This window comes from Staurois parvus, unplaced genomic scaffold, assembly GCF_062004578.1.
Source record: "Staurois parvus isolate SC_StPar_1 unplaced genomic scaffold, SC_StPar_1.0 ptg000336l, whole genome shotgun sequence".
Classification (NCBI taxonomy): domain Eukaryota; kingdom Metazoa; phylum Chordata; class Amphibia; order Anura; family Ranidae; genus Staurois; species Staurois parvus.
Window position 1 is genome coordinate 5,599,176 of NW_028318132.1, and position 8,247 is coordinate 5,607,422.

The following is an 8,247-nucleotide window of genomic DNA, read 5'->3' on the forward strand; positions in this document are numbered from 1 at the left end:
CCTCAACATGGGGAGATACCTTGCAAGGGGGGACCCCCTGGCAAAGCACCTAGTTCCCATGATGATGAGGACAAGGGCCCCATCTCCAAAATATGTCACCATCAGCGGCGGACTGACCATTTGGAAACTCAGGCATTGCCCGAGGGCCCAGGGTCAGTAGGGGGCCCCATGAGATGCCCCTGGTACCTTTTTCATAGGGTTTTTTGAGTTTGGGCAAGGACACAGGGGCCCCATGATCCCCTATTGTCCGGGGGCCCCATGAGTTGCCAGTCCGCCCCTGGTAACCATATTTGTTCAGGGATGTCACTGATTGCTAAGGACACAGCAGATGATGATACCCGCTGCTTCCTTAGCAACCCATAACAGGAAGGAAGCTGTCATGTATTGTAGTAGTATTTCTACTGCTACTACATGACAGTCAGCTCCCATCAAATGAGTCACCGCTGCTTCCTAAGCAACCATTGACAGCAAAGAAGCTCCTACCAATCAATTTTTATCATTCTTAAAATCCATTTCTCTTCCAATAGTTTTGAGTACTGAGGTTTTTGATTAATAGATGACGTTTTTGAACATACTAGCACCCGTACAGAAGGATGGAAACCTGAGAATCAACTTGAAAATCAAAGCCATGGATAGGAATATCTTATTTCACTATTCAAGGCAGTATCCTAGGCACCTTCAGGGCAATCTTCTACTCTATTAGTTTATGAGAGATCTTTGAAACCATTTTTAACCAGGTGTTCGCAGGGTGAAAATTCATAACATACAGTAAAAAAAATCACTGATTGTGGGTATCCTAGGGATGTCCTGATGAGGCCCTAAAACATGCACTCACTAGAATGAAAGAAATTGCTCCTCTAAAATAGTTACCAACAGGATTCCCTATGTTCACATGCAACATTTTCTATCTGAAAGGTTTAATAAAAGTTTTGAATCCACATTTTTACTTATTGGGGATTACTGCAACCTATCTAGTATAGTAAAAAGGTCACCATCGCACACTAAAACTTTCAAATATTATAAGTGCAACAATTGTGTGTATGTTTATCTGTGACTTCTGATTTATCCAGTCCCATTTGGGATACAAATACTCCATATAAGAGTATTATAACTGTGATTTTCTGTTTACATCTTGAAATCCCTCTATTCCTTGGTGTATGTGAGGAAAACCACAGGTCCAATTAAATGTTATTTTCAAGAGGTCATAAATAACATCAGGATGACTCTTGAGAACCACCAACAGCAAAAGCCCATATATTAGGATAAACCTGTAGCAGTGCATTTTGTACAGGCACAGAATCAAAAATACAAGCTCAGGGGTATGGTTATTGATTGGGCCCCACCCTTGTGCAATTTTGGTGATAGGAAATCCTGTTTTTGCAAACTTTTGCTTTACAGATGGTGTATCTGACGGGTTTGTACGTCATGTTATCACTGTTTCTGTTCTTACCTTAACCCTAACAGTCCTTGATATGCTAATCAACAATTCCTTTTTTAATTTTTTGGTACTTTATATTGGTCCTCAGTTTGTAACACATTGTGATTGTATACCTATGAGTGGATAGATAGGGGGAAAAGTAGAAGATAGGGGGAAGTAATAGAGCAGCAACCTGTATAACACTGAGCAGCCCTAAATAATCAACTCCTTGTCAGGGATCGCGGCTCCGTGGTCCACGATCGCGGCTCTGTCCCCCGCGCATGCGCATTGGCGGCAGATCGCGCCGGGACACAGGCACTAGGTCCCCGCGAGCCGCGGCTGACAGGCGCCGCACATGCGCAGTAGGAGCCGCGGGCGCGCCTCAGGCGTCCAATGACAGCCGGGGGCGCGTCCTAGAAGGCCAATGACAGTGCAGGGCACACTATTTAAAGATGCCCTGCACTGTCACAGATTGCCGCAAGGTCTTTCTGTGATCCTGAGTTCCTGCACCCGTCTAGTGACCCTGATTGACCCTGACTACGCTGCCTGCCCCTGTGATTGACCCGGATTGCCCTGACTATTCTGCCTGCTCCTGTGATTGACCCGGATTGTCCTGACTACTCTGCCTGCTCCTGCGTTTGACCCGGATTGCCCTGACCATTCTACGGACTGACTTCCCTGCTGACCCTGCGTGTGACCCGACTACTCTTCGCCTACCGATTCTGTACCCCGCTTACCCTCACGGGCCCACGATCCGTTACTACCCTGCTGGGGCCGCCATCCTCTTCATATCTGGCTCTCCCGGTACCTGTCCCCAAAGGTCTCCTCAGCCACTGGTGGGCCTGCTCAGAGGTCGTGACCTGGCCCGGGACTGTTTCAAGTCCATCCCCACCATCAGGGGCCCTGGTGAAAGCACAGCCCGGGCTTAGACCCCACGCTCTGAGTAGGTCTGTCAGTTGGCAGCCTGAGGCACCACCTGGCGGATCATAACACTCCTGCTCCTCTAATTACAGAGGAGCCAAACTAAATTTACCTAACAGCCAACTCTACACTAGGAGGGTGTTACATACAGTGGAGAAAATAAGTATTTGATCCCCTGCAGCTTTTGTAAGTTTGCTCACTTACAAAGAAATGAAGGGTCTATAATTTTTATGATAGGTGTATTTTAAATGATAGAGACAGAATGTCAATCAAAAATCTAGAAAAAACACATGATACCAATGTTATAAATTGAGTTGCAGTTCAGCGTGTAAAATAAGTATTTGATCCCCTACCAACCAACAATAGTTCTGGCTCCCACAGACTGGCTATGTGCTCATGTGGTACACAGATTAGTCCTGTCAATTTAAGAAGGTGCTCCTAATGACAACTCATTATGTGTATAAAAGACACCTGTCCACAGAATCTCTTTCTTCCATTCAAACCTCACCACCATGGGCAAATGACCAAAGAGCTGTGAAAGGCCATCAGGGACAAGATTGTTGACCTGCACAAGGCTGGAATGGGCTAAAAGACCATCAGCAAGAAACTTGGTGAGAAGGAGAAAACTGTTAGAGTGATTATTCGCAAATGGAAAAAATACAAAATAACCATCAATCGCCCTCAGTCTGGAGCTCCATGCAAGATTTCGTCTCATGGGGTAATGATGATCATGAGAAAAGTGAGGGATCAGCCCAGAACTACATGGGAGGAGCTTGTGAATGATCTCAAGGCAGTTGGGACCACAGTCACCAAACAAACCATTGGTAATACAATATGCCACCATAGATTTAAATTCTGCAGCTCCTGCAAGGTCCCCCTCTTCAAGAAGGCACATGTACAGGCCCATCTGAAGTTTGACAATGAACATCTAAATGATTCAGAGAAGGATTGGGAGAAAGTGTTGTGTTAAGTCAACTTGCCATGTTTGGAGGAAGAAAAATGCTGACTATGACCCTAAAACATCATCCCTACAGTCAAGCACGGAGGTGGAAACATTATTCTTTGGGGCTGTTTCTCTGCTAAAGGTACAGGCTGACTTTGTCATATTGAGGGGCCAATGGATGGGGCCATTTATTGTAAAATCTTGGATGAGAACCTTTTTCCCTCAGCCAGAACTCTGAAGATGGGTTGTGGTTGGGTCTTTCAGCTTGACAATGACCCAAAGCATACCACCAAGGCAACAAAGGAGTGGCTCAAGAAGAAGCACATTAAGGTCATGGAGTGGCCTAGCCAATCTCCAGACCTTAATCCTATAGAAAATTTAAGGAGGGAGTTGAAACTTCGAGTTGCCAAGCGACAGCCTAGAAACCTTAAGGATTTAGAGAAGATCTGTAAAGAAAAGTGGACTAAAATCCCTCCTGAGATGTGTGCAAACCTGGAAACCAACTATAGTAACGTCTTACCTCTGTGCTTGCCAACAAGGGTTTCTCCACCAAGTACTAAGTCATGTTTTGCTTGGGAACCAAATACTTTTTACTCACTGAACTGCAACTCAATTTATATCATTTATATTTTCTGGATTTATTGTTGATATTCTGTCTCTATCATTTAACCGCCTCCTGCCCACCATATAAGGTAATGAAGAGCGCAAGGCGGTTCTGTCATTCTGGGAGGACATCATATGACGTCCTCCCACTCTAACCGCACGTGCACGGCTCGGGGAGCAAGCAGCGCAGCAATCGGTGGTGTGCTGTGTCCCTCGGACACAGCGGATCACCGATCAATGGAAAGAGCCGAAGATGTCGGCTCGGTCATGTGATCAGCTGTGTCCAATTACAGCTGATCGCATGTGTAACGTACATGTAAGATTCGAGTAGCGGAGATGTGACATAAATATGAAGATTTGAGTAGCTGAGATGTGACCTGTAGAAAATATGACAATGTAGATTTAGCTTCATTCCATGGTAATATAAGATGTGTTCAGAAATAAGGCAGAGGCATATGGTCACCACATAGCATCTGAAGGGACAGAGCTTCCTCTGGAAGGAGGTGACACCTAGATGCCAATAAGATTTGTCACCTTCTGGGAAATCTGGAAGGAAGAGGCTCTAGACAGTTTGGCTTCATGACACAGTGGGGGACCAGAGGTGGTTCCAATGTGTCTGGGGAGCTTTAAAGTACATCAGCTGATCAAAGGAATATACATCATCTCTCATAAAAGCTAAAATATTAGTTGCAGAGAGATGAAAATACTTCCTTATGATTGGACACACTGTAGGCTACATCTGCATGTAAAAACTGTATTTGTGGCCTATGAAGAATCCCCAAGAAATGCAGGAAATGGTTATATGGCGCCGGATTGCGACAGCTGAACAGTGATTGGTACTTTCACGATCGGACTAATGCGCTGGTGTTGGAAATTCAGTCCCTGACTTGGTAATTCAAACCGTTCCTGGTCCAATCGACTTTGGGCATTTCAGCACCCAGAATGTCTTGTGGGCTGGTACAGGAACACCCCCCAGAGTCAATTGGCCAAGGGCTAATGTCCAGCCCACGTCCATATTCCCATAAATTGAGGACCTGAGATATGGATGTTGCAATTCGCACGGAGCCAGTTCTATCGACTGGCGGATTGCGGACTTTCCCTAACTTGCTCCAGTTGCAGGATAACTCTTGGTAAAAAGTTTTATTTTTGTTTTTATTTCCCTTTTATTTTATAGTCAATAGCCAATTGTGTGTCTTCTTGTATTTCTTGTATTTTCTGTAACTTTTTATACTTTGTACATATTTTATGCACTGCCCACTTTCGTGATATTAAATCATAAAATTAATAAGTGACTTCTGGGTGCTTAAGCTCAGGCTCATATCTCCGGAGAGATTAGACTGTATTGTCTTTATATGCTCGGTCAAGTTCATTGCCAATCTGTATGCAATTGCACTGCGTGTTGGCAGATTGCATGCAGATTGTAAAGGTAACAGGTCTGCCAGACGGAGATCTGTGTGTGTGTGGTGGCCCAGCAGGCCAATAAAACCGTTGGGTGGTGGCAAGCTACCGTTTGTGATGTGTCTGGTGTGAGGAATGTGTGGACAGTGGAAGGCTGATTAACACCGGGGTTCTGGCTTGTAGGATAGCTGGAAATATTTTTATTCAAAAATAGATCTTGCAACCAGCAAACATTTTTTACAAAAGTATAAAAAATAAATAAACATAACATAAACTTCCTACCGGAAATAAACAAAGAAAAAACTGGATACATCTCCAGGACATGATACCAACAATACCAGAAAAGGACCTGGTCTTTATGACCATAACACCCAGACATGTAATTTGTACCCTACAGAGGGCAGTTTTGCTTATAAATCCAGCTTCCATGGTACTTAGTACTATTTTTAGAAAGCAAAACAAAAACAGTGAAAAACAGCAAAAAGAGGCCTTAACGGCCTTACATTTAACCTATGTATATATACAGTATATGTCTACCATGGCACAACTTTAAACCCCTTGCAGGGGGAACCACACTTAAGCGCAAAGGCCCTTATGGCCTACCAGCATACATAAATAACATATCCCTTATGAGGGGAAACCTCACACACTTTAAATTATTCGCCTATATGGCTTTAACAAAAACTAGAAAACTTAGTTTTCTACCCAACAAAGGCTAAGAAACCTAAAACTTCAGGTGTCTGTGACCATTCTCAAACAGAAACCTTCAACCAAAATCTAAGGGGGTGAAAAAGAGGAGAAAAGCAGGACAGCAACCACACCAAGAGATCAACAGACTGCCGCTACAGGCCTGATATTCCTCCACGCCTTTATCCAGACACTTCACCTCAGCCTGTCTTTCTCAAGACCTCGAATTTTCCCAACCTCACCAAGGATGTCACACACCACCACCTGAACAGGAAGGACATTCTACCGAATGGAAACCTGACACCGTGCATTCCAGGCGTAGTAACGGACAACTAGACAACTAGAAACAGTGTGTCCAAATCAAAACCAGCATGACTTTCCAATGCCCCATATACCCACTTGGCATAAGACATGCAGTGCAGGAAAGCGATGTCCAGAGCCCTCCCCACCTCTTTATACACCTCTACATTGAAGGGACATTGAAGCAAGAAGTGGTCCATACTTTCCACCTCGCCCCCACACTCCGTCCTCGGACAACCACGGTTATCCAGAGAACGGCACTTCAAATTTCCCCTCACGTAGAGCCTGCCGTGGAACGCAAGCCAGGCCTGGTCCCTAAACTTTAAGGGAATCCTCTCCATATTTAACAATCTCAGACCCTCCCGTAAAATATGGCCTGGGCAATCCTTCAAGGCCAGAGGTGCATGGAATGCCGAGGCCACGACCCTCTCCCTCAGGAGCCTCCCAGGGAGTGACTGGACCTCCTCCGCAGTCACATACCACCGCCTAAGTATCTTCAAACACGGGGCGACATAAGTCGGGAGCTTACCGTGCTTGACCTTCAGGCTTCTCACTGGCCCGCCTCTCTCCCAACAGTTCAGAAAAGGCCTAAACCAGACTTGGAAAAAACCTACCCATGCAGACGGTCTCTCTTTTAATTGCTACCAATATTATGTTTAATAAACAGCAGAGAGAAGAAAACAACTGGGTTGACCATACCTAGGCCACCCTCCCGCCTGGATCGGTACGTCACATCCCGCCTCACATGGTTCAGCCTGTTTCCCCACAATAGCTGGAAAAAACAGCTGTAGACTCTTGTATAGAGAGATTCTGGCAAGAGACAGACGAAACTGACGTACAAGAAAATGGGGACCAAGTAAGTTTTAATTAGGTCAACCCTTTCCCTTAGGGACAAACGCCACCCCTTCCAGCATCTCACTTTAACATCAGCATCTGACAGCCTGGATTCACAATTTGCTTTGCTATAATCCTCTGGGCCAAATTCGATGCCTAGCACTTTGATCTTCTGTCGGGGCTCTGGGAAGACTTCCGGAAGCTCGAAGCCCTCACCTTCCCTGCCCATCCAGAAAACTACATTTATCCTGATTGATCTTGGACCCTGATGCTTCGGCATACTGTTCCATCACTGAGACCACCTCCTGCGCCTCACTGGCCCCGGAGATGAAAACAGACACATCATCAGCATAGGCCACGACCCTCAAAGGCGGCTCACCAGTTGCACCCACCGGCAACCCCGCCCAACACCCCAACATCGAGCCTCCTAATAAAGGGATCAAAGGCATAGAGCAGAGGGCTCAGCGGACATCCCTGGCGCACCCCCGAACCGACCTCAAAGGGCCACCCAACCCAACCATTGACCAACATGAAGCTCTCAGCCCCTTTGTACAAAGTCTGCAACCAACCAATGAACCTCCCCTCCAGACCATACCTGTAAAGGAGATGCCAGAGGTACTTGTGGTCGACCCGATCAAAAGCCTTAGCTTGATCCAACGCCAGCAAGTACTTCCCACAGCCATCAGCCCTGCACCGCTCCAGAGCCTCCCGGACAGCTAACACCGCTGAGAAGGTGTTCCTGCCCTGGACCGAGCAGTGCTGCTGCTGTGAAAGCAGACCGTCTGCCACTAACAACAAGCGCCAGAAAAGGATCTTGGCCAGGATCTTTCTATCGACGTTGAGCAGGCTAATGGGGCACCAATTCTCAATCATCGTAGAATCCTTACCCTTTGACAGCAAAATCACAGCTGACTTCCTCATGGAGGGAGGGAGTGAACCCTCTTCAAGACAGCAATTAAAAACCTCCGCCAGGAGAGGTGCCAAGCGAGATTTAAAGGTCTTAAAAATCTCCGCTGTCAAGCCGTCTGGCCCCGGTGTCTTTTTAATGGCCAAACTGTCTATCGCTTTGGCAACCTCTTCAACTGTGATCTCACTTGTCAAACTTGTAGGTGGAGTGTTATTCTCCAACCCTGGTGTAGAATCC